This window comes from Geotrypetes seraphini, chromosome 5 (assembly GCF_902459505.1).
Source record: "Geotrypetes seraphini chromosome 5, aGeoSer1.1, whole genome shotgun sequence".
NCBI lineage: Eukaryota > Metazoa > Chordata > Amphibia > Gymnophiona > Dermophiidae > Geotrypetes > Geotrypetes seraphini.
In genome coordinates, this window is record NC_047088.1 from 53,727,135 (window position 1) to 53,752,363 (window position 25,229).

The 25,229-nt window shown below is 39.6% G+C and overlaps 1 protein-coding gene and 1 pseudogene across 1 annotated transcript in view; both read left to right on the forward strand.

Annotated features, from left to right (window-relative positions):
- The window catches only part of LOC117360298 (connector enhancer of kinase suppressor of ras 2-like), a 719,694-nt gene that overhangs the window by 114,055 nt on the left and 580,410 nt on the right, over nucleotides 1-25,229 (forward strand). The window lies entirely within an intron of this gene.
- On the forward strand, nucleotides 24,119-24,745 carry LOC117361650 (annotated as a pseudogene).

Consider the following 25,229-nt stretch of genomic DNA (forward strand, 5'->3'; position numbering starts at 1 on the left):
TCCCACGGCAGGTGATTGAGGCCAACAGCGTGTCAGATTTCAAAAATAAATGGGATATTCATGTAGGATCTCTAATGAGGTAAGGGCAGGGGGTGGTGAGCAAAATCAAGGAGAAGGGTCAATAGAGTGGGCAGACTTGATGGGCTTTGGCCTTTTTCTGCCGTCATTTTTCTATGTTTCTATGTTTCTAACTTGCGGAGAAGCCATGTCATATTTGCTGCCATAATCCACATACTGCCATTGGACACAGGTTTCTGTTCCTACCTTTTACAGATACAACTTGTGCATTGCCTCCCATCTAAGAGAGAAATGCAGGATTTAATGACAGAAAAGGACCATTAAGCTCATCTCAGTCTTGATGAGTAATTCAGGTCCATTCAAGTGAGTCTATAATCTAACAGACCATAATAGATCATGTTTAATTATGGTAGATTTTCTTATATGAAGATTTAGTAGGACTATTTTTAGCAATCAGCACAATTAGCTCTTAATTCAAATTCTCAACAATCAGGGATTGATTCATCGCATTTTTCCCCCTAGAAGTGGAGTAATTGTTTGGAAGGGAGACAGATACCAATTCTGTAAGAGGATCAGCAGACGAGCAGGTCTGCAGATGCACTAATACCTGTGGATTGAACTTCCAGTGATTTTCTTTTCAGCTTAAGTGGGGATTTTTTCTACTTCTGATATTATTGCAGGAAAGCAAAATGCCGTGCAGAAGCACTTGTCTCTGTTAAGTGGAAAGAGAACTAAATTAACATGCTGACATAATAATGAAATCCAGTCATGCGTTCAAAACTGCTAAAGCAGCTTGGATTTAATGGGGGAGTGCAGCAGAGCTAGAGGAATGAAAAAGCTGAACTGAGGGATCTGGCACGCTCTGCTCTTTTTCCTCTTTAGTTGACAGCTAATAGCGTCATATATTATGGCTGGTTGGTTATAACCTTTGGTAAGACCATGGACTAATGGGGGGTTATCTCTGTCTCACATTTTTTTGTGCCACATTTTATTCACTTCATTGCTGAAGTGTTTCTTAGTAGCTCTTTGAGGTCCTTTATTTTGTGAATGTCTCTTCATTTCTATGATTATTGGGAAAGTCTATTGATAAACATGCTTAGAGACAACATAAGGAAATCATATTTCTAAATCTAGTCAAGAATGTAAGCAGCCACATTGTTTCTGTTTCTTCTACTACTACTACTTATCACTTCATAGCACTGTTTGGAAGACCTTATAGTCTAACTCGGACAGACAGACATGACATATAGGGTTGGGGATGCAGAACCCAAGGTGAGAGGAGTTAAGAGTTAAAAGCAGAGTAGATTTTTAACTTGGACTTTAAAGCTGTCAGAGATGGAGCCCGCCATAGGGATTTGGGCAGTTTATTCCAGGCCCATGGCGCAGCAAGGTAGAAGGGACAGAGTCTGGAGTTGGAAGAGGAGGAGAAGGGCACAGATAGGAGGGACTTACCAGCTGAGCGGAGCTCACAGGGGGGAACATAGGGGGAAAGAAGTAAAGAGAGATAGTGAGTGGCTGCCAAGTGAATGTATTTATAAGTCAGTAAGAGGAGTTTGAATTCTGGATGGATTGAAGGGGGAGAAAGATGGCTGAGCGGAAGACCTGAGCGTAGCGAGTTGCAGTAATCTAAGCGCAAGGTAATAATGGCATGGATAAGGGCTTTGTTAGTGTGCTCAGAGAGGATTTTGGTAATATAGAGGAAGAAGCTACATGTTTTAATGATATGTTGTACATGGGTAGAGAAGGAGAAAGAGGAGTCAAAGATGATCCTGAGATTGTGAGCAGACAAGACAGGGAGGATGAAAGTATTGTCCACAGAGACAGAGAATGGGGGAAGCAGGGAAGCGGGTTTAGGCGGGAAGATGAGAAGCTCTGTCTTAGCCATATTCAGTTCCAGATGGTAGTGGGACATCCAGGCAGCAATGTCAGACAAGCAGGCTGAGACTCGGGGTCTTGGTTTCAGTAGAGATATCTGGTGTGGAGAGGTAGATTTGGGAGTTGTCAACATAGATGTGTACTGGAAATCATGGGACAAGATCAGCACTCCAAGTGAGCAGGAGCAGTTTGAGAAAAGGAGTGGTCCCAGGACAGAGCCTTGAGGTACATCATTTGATAGAAGGATGGCTGTGGAGGAGGAACCACACTGGGTGTGAGCATTTATGTCTACTGAAGGCTGGTATAAATACTTGTGCCCAACTGATGGCAGTTAAGTGTGCAGATGCAGGCATTCTATAGCACTGCACCTAATATCTGGGACTGCCCCTGATCCAACCATGTTCCTCCCATGGCCACACCTCCTTTGTAGTTGTGTGCTCTGAAATTTAGGCACACATTATAGTTTATTCTAGTTTAGTTTATTAGAACTTAATATACTACTTAACTTAGAAAACTTAGAAAATCTCAATGATTCACAATATATACAAATAAACACCATAAAACATACAATTAAAGAACTCCATGATCATATAGAAAAGACTATATCACTCATTCACATAAAACTTACAAACCTTGCAGAAAGGACTTCCTAAAAAAGCCAACACCTCTGGCATCCTAAACACATGGGGAAAAATGAGCTTTTAATAATCCCTCCAATTTAATCAAGACTGGTTCCATTTGCAAGATAAGTGGTAGCTGATTCCAAAGAAAAAAGCACTCACATGAGCTGTTGTCCACTTGCTTTAGCTACTGGTGGACAATCAACTGGTACCCATAAGTGGAACATAATAACCTTCTGGTACCAAAGTACCTTCCTCTTATCAATACCTCTCTATAAACGGGAATAGTGCCTGCAAACTGGAAGTTGGCAGTTATCAGACCGATTTTGAAAAAAAACACGCTCAAATCTAATGTACCCGACAACTTTAGACCTGTGTCCAACCTACCCTTCATCTCCAAGATCCTGGAAAAAACAGTGTTAACTCAATTATACTCCTTCATCGAAGAACAAGGTGCCCTATCCAATTTCCAATCAGGATTCAGGAAATTCCACAGTAATGAAACCGTCCTTCTCGACATCATCAATGACTGCTGGAAACTCATGGACAAGGGTAATGATATCCTTCTGGTGCTGCTGGATCTCAGCATGGCCTTCAATACTATTGACCATCCTCTCCTCATTAAGCGGCTCTCTGAAATCAGAATCTGAAACATTATGCTATGATGGTTCTCCTCTTTCCTGAATAATAGATCCCAAAGTGCTTTGCTCAATGATGTGCTATTGAAACTAAAACTGATCAAATATGGTGTTCCTCAAGGGGCTCTGCTATCCCCCCCCCTATTATTCAATCTCTACGTTAGACCTGTCTTATATATAGGCCGCAAATATCAAATACAGATTCACTCCTTCGCGGATGATATCCAACTGCACCTATCACTAGGAGAAAAGGATAACTGTATATTAATATTGGTTAGGATAAAACTGTATATTAATATTGGTTAGGATAAAAACTTGTATTGTAAACTTGTACTGAAATTATGTATGTTTAACCTGTAACCCATTTTGAGCTCTTTAGGGACAATGGGAAAGAAAACAAATTATAAATAAATAAGGCACACTCCTTGATGATATACTCAGTGAGCAAAAACTTAAAACTGAAAATCAATTCAGTATTTAATAGCGATCTCTGGCCTATTTAAAATCATTTATATACTACCATTTATACTGATTGGTGAGGCCCGACTTTAGTGCAGGAAGAGGCGGTCGTAGTATACAGCGAGTGATTTCCTTCACTCACCGGCACTCCGGCTGCTCTCTCCTGCCGCTCCAGCCGCCCTCTCCTGCCCGGTCATTTGCGGTTGGAAAATCCATGAATGACCTGGACCACAAACAGCGAACCGCGAATGACCGGGGAAACACTGTACTACCTTTCTATGCTAATAATTAAAAAGGGAGTAATACTGTCAAACTTCTAAGCATTTGCCAACGGTCTCATAGCTGCATTCTGCAGCACCTGCAGATTTTACAAATTTGTACGAGGGAGACCAGCATATACATCATTACCATAATCAAGACAGTTAAAAACAAGGGTGTGGATCAATAAATGCAATGTTGCCACATTCATTTTATATGCAACTGGTGTAGCATATAAAAACCTTTTCAGACCATGTTATTAAGTTGTTCCTTAAACAACAAATGATGACCAATAATGATGCCTCAGTATTTAAATGAATTTACAACAGCAAGTGGATGTGCACCAATGAAAGTGAAGGACAATCAACATGCCCTGAACGTCAACATGCACGTGGCAAAATATTTCACTTATGACGTCTTTTTCATACCATAAGAATATTCATGAACTATTCTGCTTTACCCCAACTTGATCTACTACTTTGGATAATATTTAGTACTCGTTGGATTTATGTAGAATAGAAATTTTAGTTATTAAGGCTGATAGGATACCGGTTAAGAATGATTTGATCCTGGAAAGTGAGATGGTTTTGGAATGTGATGCCAGTGTTTCACAAAACAAACAAAATCAAGCAAATCTTTGAAATGAATATCTGCTCTTAAGTGGCTAAATGACAATTCTGCCCCTGGAATGCCTCCAACAGGGCCAGCTTTGAGTTTGGTGGTAGCTACAAATTTCAATGACACTTATGAACATAAGAATTGCCATACTGGGACAGACCGAAGGTCCATCAAGCCCAGTACCCTGTTTCCAACAGTGGCCAACCCATGGCCCATGTATTCAGCTAGATCCCAAATAATAAAACAGATTTTATGCTGCTTATCCTAAGAATAAACAATGCATTTCCCCAAGCCATTTCAATAGTGACCTATGGACTTCCCTTTTAGGAAATTATCCAAACCTTTTTTAAACCCCACTAAGCTAACTAATTTCACCACATTCTTCTAGCAATGAATCCCAGAGTTTAATTACACATTGAGTGAAGAAATATTTTCTCCAGTTTGTTTTAAACTTACTACTTAGTAGCTTCATCGCATGCCCCTAGTCCTAGTATTTTTGACAAGAGCAAACAAGCAATTCACATCTAGTTAAGCACTGCTGAAAATGAGGGGCTATCCCCTATTTTACCAGTCAATGGTCGAATAAATCTCTTTGAATATTGGCCAATTATTTATTTATTTATATATCACAGAACATTTTTAGAGTTCTTTGCATTTCCAGTTCCAACAATACATAATATTGCAATCCACTAGGGGTGGCACCGACATTCATGAAGCCCTCTGTATATAAAGGATGCCCTCCCCCTTACAGATTAACCAGTTTATTGAGGCAGGAGCTTTCAAAAGCAAGTCATTTTCATCAGGTGCATGAACGGTAGTTCAGGAAATGTGTAAATATACATAAAGATGGATGATTTGGGGGAAGAGATAACAGAGCTGCAAAAGCCAGCTCAGTGAAGAGTATGATTGATAAAAAGAGGGGTTCTTCCCTGGTTTTGAAATTCCTTCTTTTCTGGGCCTATACTCTGTCTTGGACGCTCCCTGCTATTTGAATACTGAAACAGTAAACGTTGGATTGCAGGGATATTTTAAAACAACATAGTAGTGCAATTTTAATGAGAGTGCTGCCTTTACATAACCCTTTAATACAGTGGTTCTCAACCCTGTCCTGGGGACCCCCCAGCCAGTCGGGTTTTCAAGATATCCCTAATGAATATGCATGAGAGAGATTTGCATATAACGGAAGACAGGTATGCAAATCTCTCTCATGCATATTCATTAGGGATATCTTGAATCCCCAGGACAGGGTTGAGAACCACTGCTTTAATACCTGCAAAAATTGTAGAAGGAAAAAAATCCTCATTGTGTTAAAACTCTGCACATGAACATTGTTTTCAGGCATTAATTGAAGCTTTCACTATCTAGTAATCTTAATGAAAATGGGCACAAGATTCTTTATCAAAGGTATTACACTCCCCATCGTTTACATAGGATTTATGGCACAAGCTCTCTGTATTGGAGAGCTTGTGCAATGGTTGGTGATTTTTATCATATTTGGTGGTCTTGTCCAATTATACGTCAGTTTTGGACACACCTTTTATATATTTTTCAATTGATGACGGGAGAATTATATCCACCGGATCCTAAATATTGTCTTTTGCATTTGAAACCTTCATATATCTCTAAGCATCACCATATTTTGGCTTGTCATATGTTTACTGCTGGTAAAATGTTGATAGCTTCACATTGGAAAAAAAATTATGCACCTTCCCTGATTCATTTGTTAAGGAAAATTGACTTTATTTGTTTAATGATGAAACTTTCAGCATTGTGACTTGGCAGACTACAGGTTTTCCATAAGACCTGGGACGTCTACCTACAATGGAGAGAGACCTCGCCTTCATCATTTTCATGATTCTACATTGGACATTTGTTTTCTATATTGGACTTTTTCTTTTGGATATTTTATATTCTGGGGTTATAGTTTTTGATTTTGGAGGGGGCACCAAGGGGGAAGGGGGTGGGAGAGTCATTGGGTGATGGGGTTCTACTTTTGCTGTATTATTCTGTGTCTTTGTTGTATGGTTTTGGTATTTTGTGTTGCGCATGTCCCTGGATAATATCCTCTGAGGCTGCAGAGACTGATTAAAAAGCTAGAAGCTGAGAATTCTGTCAAATAAAAGTCTGAAAGCATTTTTATTTTGCTTTGAGGCTGGGAACTCAGACTAACCTCATTTGTGTATTGCAATAAACACTGCCTCAATTTCAGCAGTATGTTACATTGTCTTAAAATCTTCAGTTCCTTGGTTTCCTCACAAATGCATAACTGAAATGAAAAACTACCCATTAATACACAATATATCATCTGGCCCGTGCTGTTGGACTAGGTAACATTTCTGTGTGTGTGTTTTTATAAATTGATGTGTTTTATTATGATATTCGTTACAGAAAAAGAGATACAAAGATAAAGACCCTTGTAAGACACTTGAAGAAGGATGAATGAGTGTGATAAATGTCTTCATTCAGGCTATTGCTTATATCAGTGATTCCCAACCCTGTCCTGGAGGAACACCAAGCCAATCGGGTTTTCAGGCTAGCCCTAATGAATATGCATGAGAGAGATTTGCATATGATGGAAGTGATAGGCATGCAAATTTGCTTCATGCATATTCATTAGGGCTAGCCTGAAAACCCAATTGGCCTGGTGTTCCTCCAGGACAGGGTTGGGAACCACTGGCTTATATAACCATATAATCTGGAGGTGACTGACTTGGGTCCTCAGGAATAATAATTAGGTCTATTTTTCAGCTATCCACAATGATTATGCATGAGATAGATTTGCCTACAATAGAGGCAGTCATTTGGACAGTCTGAAATGAAAACCAGAACTGTTTTTGACTTTTGAGGCCTGGATTTAGCCACTTCTAATATAAGTCCCCAAAACATTTTTATAAACAACTCATCGTTAAAATGTGTAGGAACCAGATAGCTGCAGTATTCTATAGTGTTGAGAAGTCTATCAAACTAATGATGGTACGAGGGAGGGAAAGGCCTCATACTATCAGGGCATCACAGTCAGCACTTGCAAATACCATCACCAGCATAAAAGCCTCCCATCCACCTCTTTTGGCTTAATCTGCTCCAAACGTTTACATCATACATTTGGGCCAGGATGCTCTAAACTCACAATGCCTGTAATGATCACTTTGAATCAGTTTAGCGTCAAAGTAATCTACCAATTGATGCACATAATGGCTCACCGTGGGCTTTTCCGTGGGTTTGTTGCAGCCTCCAGCTCTGCTATGCAAATATAGTACAATAAGGTCATTAGTATTAACATGATGTCATTAATATTATAATAAGCACTCCAACTGATGCCCTAATATCGCTTGGTGATGCACAAAATGTAGTGCTGACTTCTAATGACCCCAAATTAACAACAGATCTGGTAAGTGTGTTACTGACAGGTCTGCCATGAAATTGAAATAACATTTTTCATCATATGGGAGGAGGGCCATATATGTGTGTGGTAAAGGTGTGTTTTATGCATGCCCCTTTTGCCTCAGCCACCCAGGCCCCTAGACCTCCCGACACCCCGTGTTAAGATGGCAAGAGGGATGTCCACAACTTCCTGCCTCGGCCACTCATACCCTCCACACCCTCAACCTCCCTGGGAAGATCATCAGCAGATGCCCACTCCCTCCTGCCTCAACCACCTGGACCTCACACATACTCCTGACCCCTCTCGTGAAATCATTGGCATGAGGGATTCCCATTTCCTTCTGCCTCAGCCACCCAGATCCCCCCCATGCCCCCTGCCCTCCCCCCTCAGAACCTTATTCAGAATATAGCAGGAGGGATGACAACTTCCTCCTGCAAGCAGGACCACCTCTTCAAAATAGGGGAGGGGGGTCTTACCCTTCCCAGTGCATCCTGGGATGCACTGGGAGGGGCCTAAGCCTCTGATTGGTTCAGATACCTAAAGCCCCACCCAGTCTTAGGCTCCTCCCAGGCTGTACCAAGCAGGGGACTAAGGTGATCAGCAGAACCGGAAAGCTGGGCGCTATTTTTGCGATCCCCCAGCAAAATAATGCTTAGAATTCAGGAATTTGAATGGCTGGGCTGAGAGCTTTTCAGCACTCCCTCATAGATCCTTTTCCTGAGTGGTGACTCCTAATTTGGAACCCTGCATCATGTAGCTCTATTTTGGGTTTCTGTTTTCCACACTTCACTTCTGAATTATCCCAAGAGAAATTGCCTTCATTTATTTATAAGGTTTATTGAAAACTGCCCTGGGTGAATTTTTTATATGCTGATTATACAGTTGTTTGTCTTGTGTTTATGTTGAAGTTTATTTCAGAAATATTCAGAGAGTTCGGTGAGTAGAAAATTTCAAATCCTGAACTGAAAAAATGCCATTCATAAGTCTAGTTAATCTAAGAAAATGTGAATAACCTCAATTTACTATTACGTATGCATTGGGTCTAATTTGGAATTTCATAATATATTATCCAATCGTATGAACTTCATTATCCCTTTTCTGACATAACTTGTTTTCCTGAATGTCACTAACAGCTGCAAATGAACAGAAGTGCTCTAAGCATGCCCAAATTATGATGTCTAATAGTCAAGCTAAGGGCAAGAAGCTAAAAATACATATTGCACTCACAATACTGCCTCAATTGAATATATCAAAAAGCTCTTATGCACCCCAAATCTGTAGGCATCAACAGGGAAATGGAAATAAACTGAAAATAGAAATCTTTTCTTTACTGTGCCAGAACATATTTACTTGACAAAATCAGAAAGATTGCTACTTGAGAATTAAAGAACTCTCATTTTAAAATAATAAACCACAAGAAAAGAGTCTCATTTATATTGCGTACTCTCTTAGGAATTGTTGCAGAAAAACTTCAGAGCGATAAAGTAAAAATAAATAAATAATAATAATATTAAAGGTTTCCAAGAGGACTTTTTTCGAGCCAAGATATAGGTGCAGGAACAGAGGTACTAGCCAGGGCAAGAGGAGATACCAGTTTGGGAATGGGACGTTTCAGTGTTGTTTTAGTGTGGCTGTTTCATTATGGGACGTTTAAGTGCAGAAAACACAGCATGTGGTGTTCTCTCACTTCTCCTTTACCTCTTTCCTTATTTCATGTTTTGGTTTCTGTTTTTGGTGGTTCACCCCTTATTCCCATGGCTACGCTACTGAATGAGAACTTGTGATAAAATAGCACAAGTTGTGATCAAATAAACTGTCTTAACAGTAGCACACATTGACGAGTTCCCCCTAAGTGACTCGTATATGTATACCAGCTTATGTATGTGCCAGCACTATGATGCTAGGACTGGCTAAGAAAAATAGGAATTTACTAATGCATTTGTCTTGCAAAATGCAACTTTTGAATTATATTAGTTGCATTCCATCAAAGGACATAAAGGCCTAGATTCTGTAAAGTGCGCCTACCTTTAGGCGTGCTATAGACGTCCTTGTAGCGCAAGTTGAAATTTTGAAAGTAAGCCTAACTTAAGCTCCATTGAAATGAAGCAAAAACTACACTTAGACCAGCTTTTCCTATACCTACATTTTCCACACTGTTTAGATGCCCTCTGTTGCCTAACTAGCGTCTATGTGGTGCCTATCCTTAACCACACCCATGGTACGCCCATGTCAACAAACTTAGACGTGACTATTCCCTACATCTGCGCCTATCTCGCGTCTGTGCTTTAAGGACTCCTAGGTCCATCTAAGTTCCAGTTAATGCTTGTTAAGACCCTTAAATCACTCATTATTCACTTAAATCAGATGCCTAAAGCACGCCTAAAGTTTGGTGCACTTTACAGAATCTATGCCAAAGGGCCTGATTCTATATATGGCCCTGCTTGGCACGGTTGTCAATCAACTGCTAGGCATCGTTTATAGAATTGCACCTAGCGATGCCTAACTTAACTTAGGTACCAGTAGGCGTCATAATGTTAGGCACCGGTATATTAGTCCAATTTACCAGCACCTAATACAGATGCTTAATGACGCTTATTCTCTACCATAACCACACCTGTCTACCACCCCAATAACCCTTATGATTGCAGGTGGCACATACATGGCAAAATAGTAGGGTTTTGCTGGGCTCATATTTTCCATCATAAATGCAGTGGTTAGAGTGGCATATGAGCCTGGATCCTCCTCTCTATGGTTCACCAGCCCGCTCACCAGTCTACTTAAGACACTTATGTGATTCTCTACTATGATTCGCCTTTCCAGGTGCTGCTGTTCTAGAGACAGGTATGTACTGTTTCATTCAGATCTTTGTGGGGTGGAAGAGAGTCACTGCCCACTGGGGGAGTGTGTGTGTGTGTGGGGGGGGGGGGGCATTATTTAATCCCTTCAGTGGTTCAAAAAGGGACTGGATGATTTCCTGGAAGCAAAGGGAATAACAGGGTACAGATAGAGGTTTACCTTACAGGACATTGAGCGAATAGGGTATGGATATTTTAGGTTAGGTAGGGAACACTTTCAGGTCATGGACCTGGGGGGGCCGCCGCGGGAGCGGACTGCCGGGCACGATGGACCCCTGGTCTGACCCGGCAGAGGCAACGCTTATGTTCTTATGTTCTTATGTTCTTATGGTCATTTGGTCAATATGGGTATCTTTTGGTACTTAGACTCTTTTAAAACAATTTGTAAAACAAAATATTCAGCTTCAGTAATATCTCATTTATTACTTAACTTATGTTGGCTGGGGAATAAATGAGATATTTCTGAAGCTGAACATTTTGTTTTAAAAATTGTTTAAAAAGAGATATTTTGTACATCATAAATATTACAGTATAAGTGTGCTCTTATGATTGATGATGATTATAGTGCATTGATTCCCATGGAGTACTTAAACAGTTGATCCTGGGTGGCACCACTGAGGTCTTGTATTTAATCTTACAGTATCCACTGTCCTGCTGATTTATTAGTTTCTAGTTTCTGAGATCACCTTCTGGCCAATTAAATGTTTTTTTGAGTTGGCCTATACTGTTTGTAGTTCTGGCATATGCTAACGTTAGCATGACGCAGCCTTTAAAAAATTTCACAGCCTCTTACTGAGGAGGCACGAAGGGCCCCTGTGTTGTATTGTCAGTACGCTGTTTAACTCATTCACACCCAGCCTCCACCCCTGCATGGCCTGCAACTCCACCCCCCAATAAAATTAAAAAAAAAATAACAGTGCACAGATGGCAAAACTAACTCAATGCTTTAATACATTCTGCATTAGACCCATTATTACAGCAATAGATGTACTATAAATTAGAGCCTAATGTAGCTTAGTAAAAGGGCCCCAAAATTACTTAGGGCTCCTTTAACAAAGGTGTCCTAAGCATTTTAGCGCACTTAGCATGTGCTAACCACACATTAAATACTAATGTGTGCATGTTAGTCTATGGACGCCTTAGTGGTTAGCACGTGCGTATATGTAGCATGCGCTAAACGCGTGCTAAAACACATAGAGGGGCATAATCAAAAGGGACGTCTAAGTCCGTTTACGTCCATATCGCAAGTTGTCCAAAGTTAAAAAGAGCCTAAGACACATTTTCGAAAGATACGTCCAACTTTTTTTTACTTTCGAAAATCTTCTAATTATACGTCCTGCCGATCTGATCGTCCAAGCCACTAAATAGTCCATCTTTATACCACATTTATGTTCAACTTTCCGTCCAAGTCCAAAACGCCTAGAACAAGCTCTGTTGGACGTGGGAGGGGTCTGCAACGTGATAGACTGCACACCCAGACATGTCACCTAAATAGTGGGGTACCTTAATGGGCACTACTGTGAACTTCACACAAAGGGTGCCATGGCTTCTCCTCACTACAGCTCCCTTATAGGTAATGGTGAGCCCCCCAAATCACCTCCAGAATCCCCTATACCCACTTATCTACCACCCCAATAGCCCTTATGGCTGCAGGAGCCATTTATATGCCAGTAAAAAAGGGTTTTGGGGGTGTATAGGGCAGTGCACATGTTTAAGTATCAATGCAGTGATTACAGGGGCTTATGGGCATGGGTCCTCCTCTCCATGGGTCCCTAACCCACCCCCAAGACGACTTAAGCTGCCTCTGTGCTGGACGACTAGGCTTTCCTATGCCCGGCTGCCAGGTGATGATGGTCTGGAGGCTGAAATTTAAAGTTGTGAATAAAATTTTTATGGGGTTAGGGGGTGGGTTGGTGATCACTGGGGTAGTGTGTGAGGGTCTGTGTTATATGTTTTCAGTGCTTATCTGGTGAGTTTAGGTGGGTTTTTGTGACTTAGACCATGTTTTACATGTCGATCCTGGGCTGTATAACTTTCGGCTATACATGTTGTACGACTAAGTCTAAGCCGGCCCACGTCCTGCCCAACTCTCGCCCTCGACACACCTCCCAAAATGCCCCGTTTAGCTTTGGACGTTGAGCGGCACTATGAAGGCCTAAATCGTTTAGAAATACATCCAAAACCCGTTTTATTTTCGGCGCTTGGATGTTTTTGAGAAATGTTCGTCCAAGTGCCGACTTAGGCCAGTTTTTGGACGTTTTTCTCTTTTGATTATGAGCCCCATAGCGCACCTTGTAATTAGTATAGTGTAATCTATTGACTATATAAGTCTTATTTCAGACACATTTGGTTTTTTCTATCTACAGCTTTTCTATGAAAAAAGGTACCTATACTCTTTTTCCCTTTCTCCCCTTCGAGGCATGCTCTCTTCCTTCCTTCTCTTTCCTTTGTCTTCCCTCCAATCCACCACTGCACTCTCTCTTTTTTATTCCATTTTCTTCCCCTTCCTCCCTCAAAAGATGCACACTCTTTTTTCTATCTTTGCCTCTCTCCTCTCTTGCATTGTCTATTCTTTCCTTCCTTTCCCCTCCTCTATTCTCTTCCTGCAGTTCACCTGCTCTCAGATGAACAGCTGTTGCTACAGTGACCTATTTCTCCACCTGGCTTGAAGACAGTGTGTCCATCCTCTGAGGCCCCTTGGCTCCAAAATAGATGATGTCATCTAGCCAAAATGGTAGCAGCCAGGCAGGTTTTGGTTTTTTTAAGGGGGGGGTTATATCAAGGATGCCAAATTCCCCATCCATAGGTTTTGGGCTTTTTTTTAACCAAGCTTTTCCCGTCATAAGCAAAGATCAGTTGCCTTAGCTATAAATTGCCTGCTGCTTTTTAATATGAAACTGGTTATTATACATTTCAGAAGCATTTAAAAGGGTTTTTAAATATTTGATGGTGTATTTTCGGGGTTAAAATGAAATGAACATGGTCCTTGTATTGATTTTCTAGGTGTGGGAAAGTTTTTAGGCATTTTACATGTTTTGTTTTTGAGTATTTTGTACTGTGGTGTTGTTTGTCCATTTATCATTTTGTGTTTAATTATATATGTTTTCTTGTGTGCCATTTAGTACACAGTTGTGAGGTAATATGGCGTATAAATGTTTAATAAAATGAAATGAAAATGAAGGAGTATGCTAGTAAAGTATTTGTCTTTTAGCAAAATGTAACTCCATAGATATATGAGCAAATCCAAGTCCAAATAAATAATAATAAATATGTTGTCTCTTTTATAGATTAGAGATGTGTCTAATGTACTGTATTAATCTGCAGAAGCTTTGACTGTTATTGCATGTAATGTAAATACAAGATTTAACATGTGTATTAGCCTATATTAAAGAGATAAAAATGAGGCATGCATTACCACAGATGGTAAAGTGCCTTCATAAAAACAAGCATTAATGCAGATGGTAATGCAAAAAAAAAAAAAAAAAATTGTAACTACAGTTTTACTGGGATATTCAGTCATTTGAAAATGAAATGAAAAACACAATAAAACAGGCTGATTTGGAGTTATATCAAACAAAGTGAAATAATAGCCCTATGAGGGGTGTTGAAAAGTTCTCAGCCCATCCAAGACGAGAATAACATGGATATGGTTCAGTCAATGATCTAAAACAATGGCAAAAAACACAGAATTTCATTTCTGCAAATTGGCACTTAATAAAATAAGATAACACTCTTTTCAGCTACAATGGCAAAATAACGCTCCAACTTTAGGAAGTTGGTTGGTTGGGCTCAGAACTTCTCAGCAGCCCTTCATAATGAAATATGAATTTTATTTTGTTTTTCACTGAAGTCTGTGGACCATTATAGTTTGTGGAGAAAAAGAAGCATTGCGTGTTTTAGGTGCCAGCTCTGTGGGTGCCTGGGTACCCCTTATATTTTATAATGTACTTTATTAAGCATAAAGGAGGATCTTTTGTATCCTAGATACTGTTCCCTCTTCCTCTTCCTCCTTCTCCTTCTGTAGCCTCTTTCTAAAAGATGCTGCACTGTTCACAAAAATGGCATGTATGCTTGAGGTTCATGCATGTTCAGATGGCTTTGTGCATGCACATACTTTCAAATATTGTACCCTCTTTCAAAATGACTATGCACTATAAGCAAAAAAAGGTATGCTTTTTCCAATAAATGCATCCCTTTTGCATATAATACATAACATAAGAATAGCCTTACTGGGTCAGACCAATGGTCCATCAAGCCCAGGGGCATTTTTGAGAGGATGTCCAAGTCAGAATTGAGACGTCCTGCTCGTAACGTTAAAAACCCCCCAGCATCCATCTCATAGCCATTTTTGAACAGGAAATATATCAAGGTTTCCTGTTCGAAAATATGTGAGATCATCCAAAACGAATAGCCTAAAAACCAGTGACAAGTACATCTGTCGGACAGCATTTTTTTTTTCCAATAAATGGCCACACAAATATCCTTACAGAGCAGAGGAACACCCAAGTGGTCAGTGCAGTGGACTAAAAAAAATGGCACCCAGGTTCATATCCCCCTACAACTCTTTTATTTAAAATGCTGAGTCCTCCAGAAACAGGGAAGTATCTACTGTACCTGATTGCACACCACCTCAATAGCCTTCAGGTTTGCAGGTGTCATACATGTAATTAGGTTCAGTAGGTATATACAGTAGCTGATTCTCGAGTTTTCACAATATAAAAGGCAAAAAAGAAAAAGAAAGTGAGAACTAACATGGGAATTGAACTTGGGTCCCCTGGTTTCCTGTACTGGCTACTAGGCTACTCTTTAGACTTGTTTTCTGCTTTGTTCAGAATGCCTCTAATTCCTGATGCCATCATAGAGCCTGGTATTTCTTTCTAGCATCACTTTCAGGGGAGAGGGAGGGGGACAGCAACCACTGGGGGATTCATGAGGGGTCAAACCTTTATCACTCCAGTGGTCAACTGCTCAATCGCAGCATATTTTTGTACCCTGGTTTTGACTAAATAAGAAGGTCTACATAAAATCATCCTTCTTTTTAAACTTGGACGTTTCTTCCCACTTGATTATAGCTGTTGGACGTTCAGATTTTAAGCCGTCCCTTGTCCTGCCCAAAGCATGCTCATAACCCACTCCTTGCTATTTGGACAAACTGCAATGGAGGACATCAAAGTTCTCCTGTTCCAAAATCACAATTTAGATGTTTTTGGCAGGCGGACTTTTTTTTTTTTGTCATTTTGAGATGGTCATGTGTTTTAAAAATGAGCCCCAAAATGGGGTTGTTGGGTTTTTTTTCTGTTCAATTGTGTTTGTCAATGACTAAACTAAACTAGACTAAAACTTAGTTTTATAAACCGGGTCATCAACCAATATGGAGCTCGACTCGGTTAACATTAAGATCAAATAATAATACAGAGGAATAAAACGGAGAAGAAACTGGTTTAGGAAAAGTAGGAATAGTTAATTTCCAAAATGTTTGGCGAATAGAGCAGTCTTCAGAGCTTTCCTAAAAGATAAGAAGGGAACTAAGTTTCTTAATGAGATTGGCAAGTTGTTCCAGAGCTCTGTCAGTTTAAAGGAGAAGTGGCTAAAGTTACTAATAGATTTAATTTTGCTCCTAAAAGAGGGAAAGGAGAATTTTAATTTCTGAGAACTACACGCATTCCATTCCAAGGGGATAAGAGTAATAAAGAGGCTGAATAGAATCTTAAATGCAATACAAATGCATTTAAATTGAATTCTCAGATGAATTGGGAGCCAATGAAGTTCTCTGAGTAGTGGGGAAACATGGTCAAACTTGCTCCTACCAAAAATGAGTCTAGCAGCGGTGTTCTGTATCAGCTGAAGTCTCTGAAGACTAGCCTTGGATAAACCCACATTAATTGACTTACAATATTCCAGACGTGCCAGAATAATTGGTTTGACCAAAACAGAAAAGTGCTGTTGATGGAAGAGCACTTTAACTCTCCGCAAAACCCAGAGGCTGAAAAAACATTTTTTTTACAAGGGAATTGATTTGATTCTTGAATGTAAGTGAACACCTAGTACTAATGAGGAGAACTCAATTTTCAAAGACTCTACCGAATCTAAGATCACAGCAGAAGGGAGGGAGTCTAATTTTGGACCTAATCAAAGAAGTTTTGTCTTAGCACCATTTAACTTCATCTGGATCATCAGTGCCCAGGAATGTAATTTGGCAATACAATGATTAATATTAGGTGTCAAATTAACTAGATCTGGGTCAACCTCAAGCAATATAAAAATATTGTCAGCATAAGTCAAAAGGGTTTCTTGAGCATTCAGATTGTAGTATTTCAATATACTCATATAGATATTAAATAAAATTGGAGACAATGGAGAGCCCTGGGGAACACCACAGGAAGCTCTCCAAGAATTTGAGGTAGATCCCACCATATTAACTGAGTAGGAACTGAGTGAAAGAAATTTAGTAAACCGTTCCAAAACAATCTGATCGAGACATGGGACACATTGGCAATTCCCATGTTGTTGTGAATGACAGCTCTCAAGTCTAGACTATTACAATACAGTAAAGTGCTACTGGGTGTTCCGTCCACTGTATTATCAGTGTTAGAGGTTGCACAGAATTCTGTTATCTGCACATTATTTAGGTTATCAAGGTGTGATCATGTATCAGAGTTTTACATTAAACTGTATTGGCTCAAGGTAGAGTACAGAGTGAGGTATAAATTGTTGTTGCTAATCTATTTAGCATTACATAGATTGTCACCGCGGTACCTGTTAGAGATAATCGCATACCAGACTTCACTCTTAAAGTTACGTTCTGCTGGTAATGGTGATTTGGTGACACCATCTAGAAAGGAGCTGTGGTTGCAAACCATGAGGGCTGCAACACTTCATGTGCGGGCCCAGCAGAGTGGAATGAACTCCCGGGTTACATACATCAGCAAGGGAATCTTACTGCATTTAAATGTTTGTTGAAACATCATCTGTTCTGTCAGATGAAATATGGGTGCTAAGAGAGAAGACAATATAGTTCTACTACTTGAATGTATAAATGATATAAAGAGACAGGGGTGAGTATTTGTGGCATGTGGGTGAGTATTATTTGTGAGGGTGGGATGGATTGTTTTTGATGTGTATTTTATGTAGGACAAGGCAGTTAAGGCAAGTCCGTGCCTGCATGTATATGTTTTGTAATGTTTGGGGGGGGGGTTTGTGTTTTTTTTTACTATGTATGTGTTTTTGGAACCCGCTTTGTATAAAGCGGGATATAAATAAAAAACATAAACCATTCCCATCTCACAATGCCTTGGACTGTTTATACCACTGTGCAACTTTGCATTTCCAAGATCACCTTGGACTGTTCAAGTTATTTGTGCAACTTTGGCATTTTCTGTTCCTTGGAATTTCATGCCACTAGTGGTGCTTCTTTTCCCTTCTTTTGGTACCTCAACAGAATGAAAAAGAACTTAGCTGGTTACTGCCTGATTTTCAGCACTGACTGGCTAAGTGTAACTAAGAAACACCAGCAGCTTGATCAGCTAGATGTAGGCCAATCTTCATTTGAAAACCTAACCCATTAGATTCATCTGAAAATTCAAGTAAAGGATTCTACTACTTTTAGAAAGTTATCTTATCCACTCAGCAGGCCTTTGGCCTATGTTTTTAAACATTTTCTAAAAGATTAAAGTAGTCTTGCTTTCCTCAAAATAATTTGTTCTATGCTGTTATTTTATACTAGTGAAAATGTGTTCTTTTCCTTAATTTCTAGTTCACCAACATGGCAACCTTTTTCAGCCATGTATGTTACATCCATAGAGAAGCATCTTGAATGTATTTCTTATATGAGTAGCCACATGTGATACTATGGCACTATTTTCAAAGCAGATGGATGTCTCAAAATGGCCCAAAAAATTTCATCTGCTAAAAATGTCCAAATCATGATTTTCAAAAGGCAGAATATGGACATTCTACAGTACTGTAGTTTGTCCAAATAGCATTGGGTGTGCTTAGGGCAGGATAGAAAGGGCTCAAATTTAGGATGCTCATCATTGATAATCGAACAGGATGAAGCATCCAAGTCAAAAAAGAAGGGCATCTTTAATTTAGACCTGTTTCAATTACATCCAGATGGCCCAATTGAGTAGCTGACCACTGAAGAGATTAAGGCATGATACCTCCTTAATTCCCCAGTGGTTATTGCGCCCCTCAACCTTGAAAGTAAGAGGAAAGGCAAACTAGGCTCCCTGAGAACATTAGGTGTTAACAGGATTCTGAACACAGTAGCAAGCAGGATTGAAGGGTAGCCTAGTGGCTAGTACAGTAGACCAGAGGACCAGAATTCAACTCCCACTTCAACCCTTTTTCAATCTTGAAATTGTGAGCCCTCTAGAAACATATATTAACCTACTATACTTTCAACCTATAACCTTCTTCCTCAATTTCTGCTCACAATTGATCCTTAACAGGCTCCTTTTTCTATCTGACTTGCATTTCTTTTCTCCCTATTCCCCTTCATCTCCGTACGTTGGTTCCTTTTTTTGTCTGCCACCCAAACATAATTTTAATATATACACTGCTTAGAATAATTTTTTTTATATATCATTTCTATTAAGGAGTCAACAAGAGAACATGAATAACATAATCATCAAATATACAAACTAGAAATATGTTCACCGCGGTTTATCAAATTTTAATAAAACTTGAAACTTGATATTAAAGATAACTGCAAGCCTGAAAACCATTGAGATAGTAAACATTCAAGCTAAATAGATATCTCCCTGTTTCTGAGTGCCCTCAATCAAAGCCCACTGCACTGACTAATAGGTTGCCCCTCTGCTCTGCAAGGACTTCTGTGTGGCCATTTTTATACAAATGCTGCCGGACAGATGTCTTTGACCCTGGTTTTTTTTTTGGGGGGGGTATTCATAATTTGGACATTTTGGGCCAGATTCTATAAATAGTGCCTAGTGGCACCTACATTGTGGGCACTGTTTGGCATAATTGTCAATCATCTGCTAGGTGCAGTTTATAGAACCATACCTAGTGGTGCCTAAGCAAACTTAGATGTCACGAGGTGTCCATTAGGCCAGCTTTTCATTCGCCTAATTTGGAGGCATCTATATTGGACACCTAGCAATGCCTAACTCAACCACACCTATTCTCTGCACATATCCATGCCTACTGTTGGAGATAGGCACCCTTAGATGTGGGAGGGAACCTCCACTTAGGTGTCACTAGGCATCCTAAGTGTTTGGTGCTGAACTCTTAAATTGTTTATTTATTGTTTTGATTGGCTAAAAACTGACATGGTTAATTACCACGCTGATTAAGCCAATTAAAAAAAAATAAAAGTTAGGCATTGCAATTAGGGCGCCTAGCAACGCCTATCGTAGGCGCCATCTATAGAATTCCCCAGTTTGTAAAATGGCTGTTCTTAAATATATTCTAACAGAAAAATCTAATGTTCTTCCTGTTTGGGACCATCTGTTTGAATAAAGATTGTTCTTTTGGCTGATTGGACGCCATTCTTGCTTCTTTTTCTATGTTCTGTCCGGTTTTTGAGGCAAGGATTTTCTTCTTCCTTTTGCTACTTCCTGTTTGAAAATAGCTATGAACTGGATTGCTTTTTGTGGATGGTATGAGTGTGACATATTAGTTCTGAATTTGAATTTTCTGAATTTGTTCTTTTGGAAAATTCAAGTAGACTTAGGGGTCCTTTTATTAAGGCACACTACACGATTTAGCACGGGCTAAATGCCAAGGCATCTACTGTGGGAGTGTGTGGTGCAGTGGTTAGAGCTACAGCCATGGCATCCTGAGGTTTGTGGGTTCAAATCTTGCATTGCTCCTTGTGACCCTGGGCAAGTCACTTAATCCCCATTGCCCTAGGTACATTAGACAGAGTGGGAGCTCACCAGGACAGTTAGGGAAAAATGCGTGAGTACCTGAATAATTTGAAACCACATGGATATGTAGAATATAAAATGATAAATTATATTCTAAGGGCGCCTTAGCATTTAGCACGCGCTGATCTTTAGCATACGCTAACTCAGTTAGCGTGCCTTAATAAAAGGACCCCTTACATTGCAAATAGAATCCTTCATTTTGACCCCTTTTTATCAAGATGCATTAGGGTTTTTTATTGCTGGCCACTGGAGTAAAAGCTCCGATGTTCATAGAATTCCCATGAGCGTTGGAGCTTTTACCTCAGCAGCCAGTGATTAAAAAAAAAACCCTAACACAGCTTGATAAAAGGGAACCTTTATGCCAAATATTTATTAAATATGCTCTTTTGGATATTTCTGCTATTTGCAGCCAAGGGGCTAAAATGAATTTGGGTGAATTGAAACCTTAATAATCACTATTTGATATTCAAGATTGTGAATATCAAATTTACCCAAAAACTTTGTACAAAACAGTATTAACACAATGTTTTGGAGGAAAAAAATGATTGCCAGCAGGCCATTATATCTGCAGAGTTTTTGAGTTTTGACAGATAATCACTTGAATGCCTGTGCTTGAGTAGAATTTTCATGGAGCACATGAATAATTACATTAAAGTGATCATTATGTGAAATCTTATTTTAAAGCTTCTGTCGCACATCACTGAATTTAGATCAAAGTGGCTCATAGCTTGAATGTGATAGTTTGAAGATATTTAGATTAATAGCTGAATGTCAGCTTACCAGAGTTCAGACATAATTAGTGTTTTGAACCATGGACCTTATAAGTGTAAACATTAGACATAACCATAATTCACCATTTTTATTTCTTGAGTTTGCCTTGCTTCCTTCCCTCTTTCTCATACATTATTGTGGAAAATATTCAACTATCTTCATAATATGCCAAAATTTCAAGACATAAGAACATAAGAATAGCCTCACTGGGTCAGACCAATGGCCCTTCAAGCCCAGTAGCCCGTTTCCACGGTGGCCAATCCAGGTCACCAGTACCTGGCCAAAACCCAAGGTGTACAATATTGACAATTATAGATTGCTAAAAAAATGCAATATAATATATACAAAAAAAAAGATTCTAAATTTGTAAAAGCTTGGAGTTTACTGTAGGGGGGCATCAGAAACTGCTAATTGCCACCACCACATGCCAATATGCCATAAGGTCACTAATACATGTGCCTCCACAGGCATTTCCAAGCAGCAAATAACATCATTGGTATGCCACCAAAACACAAAGCAAATTCAATTTTAAATGCTCAAAATGTGATGATGCCCCAAAGAAAAATATAGTCAAATAATCATTAAAATATAATTGATGAAACAAGTGAAAGTAAAAAAAATACTGACACTAGTTTTAATTTGGATTCAGTGCATTTATGTATGCCCCCTTGCAGGTAGGTGCTTAGACGTTACTTTATAGAATAGGATTACGACAACATCAAGACCTTACTAGGCACCTTGAAGTATGCTGAGTACAGCTGGGAGGTCATCGGAGACTTCAAAATGGTGGTTCCTAATGGGTCTCCATGTTGGGACCAACCTTTGACACAGCATGCAGGAAATGTGGCCCATGTCGCCAATAAGAGACACACTTTCTCAAGCTAAGTACCTTTTTTGGTTATGGATTATTGTGAAAGATTTTTTTCAAAATTGTGTATTCCATAAGTTTTTAATTAAACAATATTTGAAGCCTATGAAGAGTTAGGTGAATCGCGGGCAAAGTGGCTCATGTGAAACTAGTCACCACTGAGGCTTCTGAAGATTATGTCATGCATGAAGATTGTAGCTGCGCTCTTTGTAAAGGTGTAGGTGTGCTGTTCATAATTACACATTGAGCACTGTGCACATGTACAAGGTATGTGCTCCCGGCAGTAAGAAATATTTTTGACCTGATCAACCTAATTTTTTTTGTAAGACAGTAGAGGTAGCTTCAGTACTTTTTATAAGCTATAGATGAGGTAAATTGCAGTAAAGGAGTTCAAGGTCTGAGGGAGGTATGGTAGTAATTCTAAGAGGCATTTTAGAAATTTTAGTCATGCAATTTTGCTGGTAGTAGGGGGGTGAGGCTGGTATTATTCCAAAATACATAAAAACAATTTCATCTTCCTTTTGTTTTGAGATTATTCCTAATAGAAACAAACTTAGAGGTCACCCATAGAGCCACAAGATCTGACTTGGAGATCTGACCTACAAACTTCTACATTTTAGTAAGCTCAGGAGAGATTAAAACAATCACATACATAATGGTAACTTTATTTCTTTGTTGTTTTCTATTTTGTTCATATTTATAGCATTTAACTTCATAGTAGCTATACAGTCATGTAATGCAATCCTAAAATTATTTCATCCCTCTAATTCCACATTGCACGAGTCACAGAAATGGTCAGTATATCGCTTTTTGCCACCTACTTTTAAAGCTGGTGAGTGACTCAGAAACATTTAGCTTCTGAAGTGATAATGGAGTTCTTTTACAGACCAAATACACCCAATGCACTTGTGAAGATGCTAGACTACTACAACTCTGTCTATGTGGATATTAACACCACCCTAGCCCGCAAAATTGCAGCTCATACAAAACACAGCAATAAGACTCATATTCAAATTTTAAAAAATATGATTCAGCTTCTATCTACCTCAAACAAGTACACTGGCTACCCATCCCAGCACAAATAAATTTCAAAATTTCCTGCATAATGTTCCAAATACTCAATGGAAGCACTGCCACACCATTTATTTACATTCTTTTTGGTGTGGTCCTCTTCACCCAGAAATCTGGACAGGATTCAGTTGAACCTCCCCTCCAACAAGAAACCTCAAATATAAACACATATTCAACACAATGTTCACATTCTCTGGTGCAAAAACATGGAACAGTCTCTCAACAATCATCAGATCCGAACCAAACTACCTTGCATTTCGTAAGAAGCTAAAGACCTACCTCTTTGACTCCATATACTCCACCGACAACTAACTCCCAACAGCCATAAGAGCTGAACTAATCTACCTCATGTTTTGTAAGAAGCTAATGAGACTCCATATACTCCAATGACAACCCTCAGACCTACACTATAGACCTATTCCATCAGAACCTACAATATACTAAGCTAATAACCTACCTCCGAGACTCAAACACTCCACCAACAATTAACCATTGGACCCTCACTATTCCATTGGAACCTACGCTACACAACTTACCAACCAAAGTGAACCCCTCCCCCTTTATAAAACCATGCAAGATGTTTTTAGCACTGGCCAACATGCTGAATGCCCTGTGCTGCTCCGATGCTCATAGGAATCATTGGAGAAGCACAGAGCATTCAGCTCTCCAGCCGGTGCTAAAAACCTCTTGTGCAGTTTTATAAAAGAGGGAGGGGGTATATTCCTACCTCAACTGATCAGTTCCTAATCCCCCTTAGAAATGTGTCTTCTTACTCTTTGCAGCGAGTGCTGGAAGATGGGTATCTCGCAGGACAACTGGCACAAGCACCGCAAGACCGGAGGCAAAAGGAAGCCCTACCATAAGAAGAGGAAATATGAGTTGGAGAGGCCCACCGCCAACATCAAGATTGGTTCCCGCCAGATTCACACAGTTGGAGTCCGAGGTGGCAATAAGAAATATTGAACTTTAAGATTGGATGCTGGGAACTTCTCTTGGGGCTCTGAGTGTTGCACCCGTAAGACCAGAATTATTGATGTGGTATACAATACATCCAATAATGAGCTGGTGAGAATCAAGACAATGGTGAAGAACTGCATTGTTCAGATCGACAGCACCCCTTACAGACAGTGGTATCAGGCCCACTATGCTTGCCGCTCGGACGCTAAAAGGGAGCTAAGTCGACTCCTGAAGAAGATGGAATCCTAAATAAGAAGAGATCCAAGAAGATTCAGAAGAAGTATGACAAGAGAAAAAAGACAGCCAAAATCAGCACCCTCCTAGAGGAGCAGTTCCAACAGGGGAAGCTACGCACCTGTATAGCCTCCAGACCTGGGCAGTGTGGGCGTGCAGACAGTTATGTCTTGGAAGAAAAAGAGCTGGAATTCTAACCAGAGGAAGATCAAAGCTAAAAAAGGCAAATAAACTGAAAATTCGACTCTTCCAACACATAAAACCCAAATACCTGATTAAAAAAAAAGAAAAAAAGAAATGTGTCTTCTCCTATTCAGTTTGCAATGCACCAATAATTCTCAAATCGTAAGTCGTCTTGAATCTGTTTTGGACATAGTGTGACTCAGAAATTCCAGATTAGATTAGATTTTTGTGCTTGTTTATTGGATGCTTGTGAGCTGGAGCGAGACCCCTTTGAAACAAATCTGCGGTTTTCTGGGAATTACTGTACTGTGTTCTCCGTTATATTCTGCCAAAGGAATTATATTAATACATTTGTGGTTGGATACATAGAAATAAAGGTTACAAATAAGCACTTACAGTATATCTGACCTTTATTTCAACCTAGTGAAGTAACATGAAATTCACACTGCTTTTGTACTATGGAATTGAAACAGTGAGAGTGAAACTGGGCATTTTACCAGTGCTAAAAAGAATCTATGCCGTTTTCTTTTTC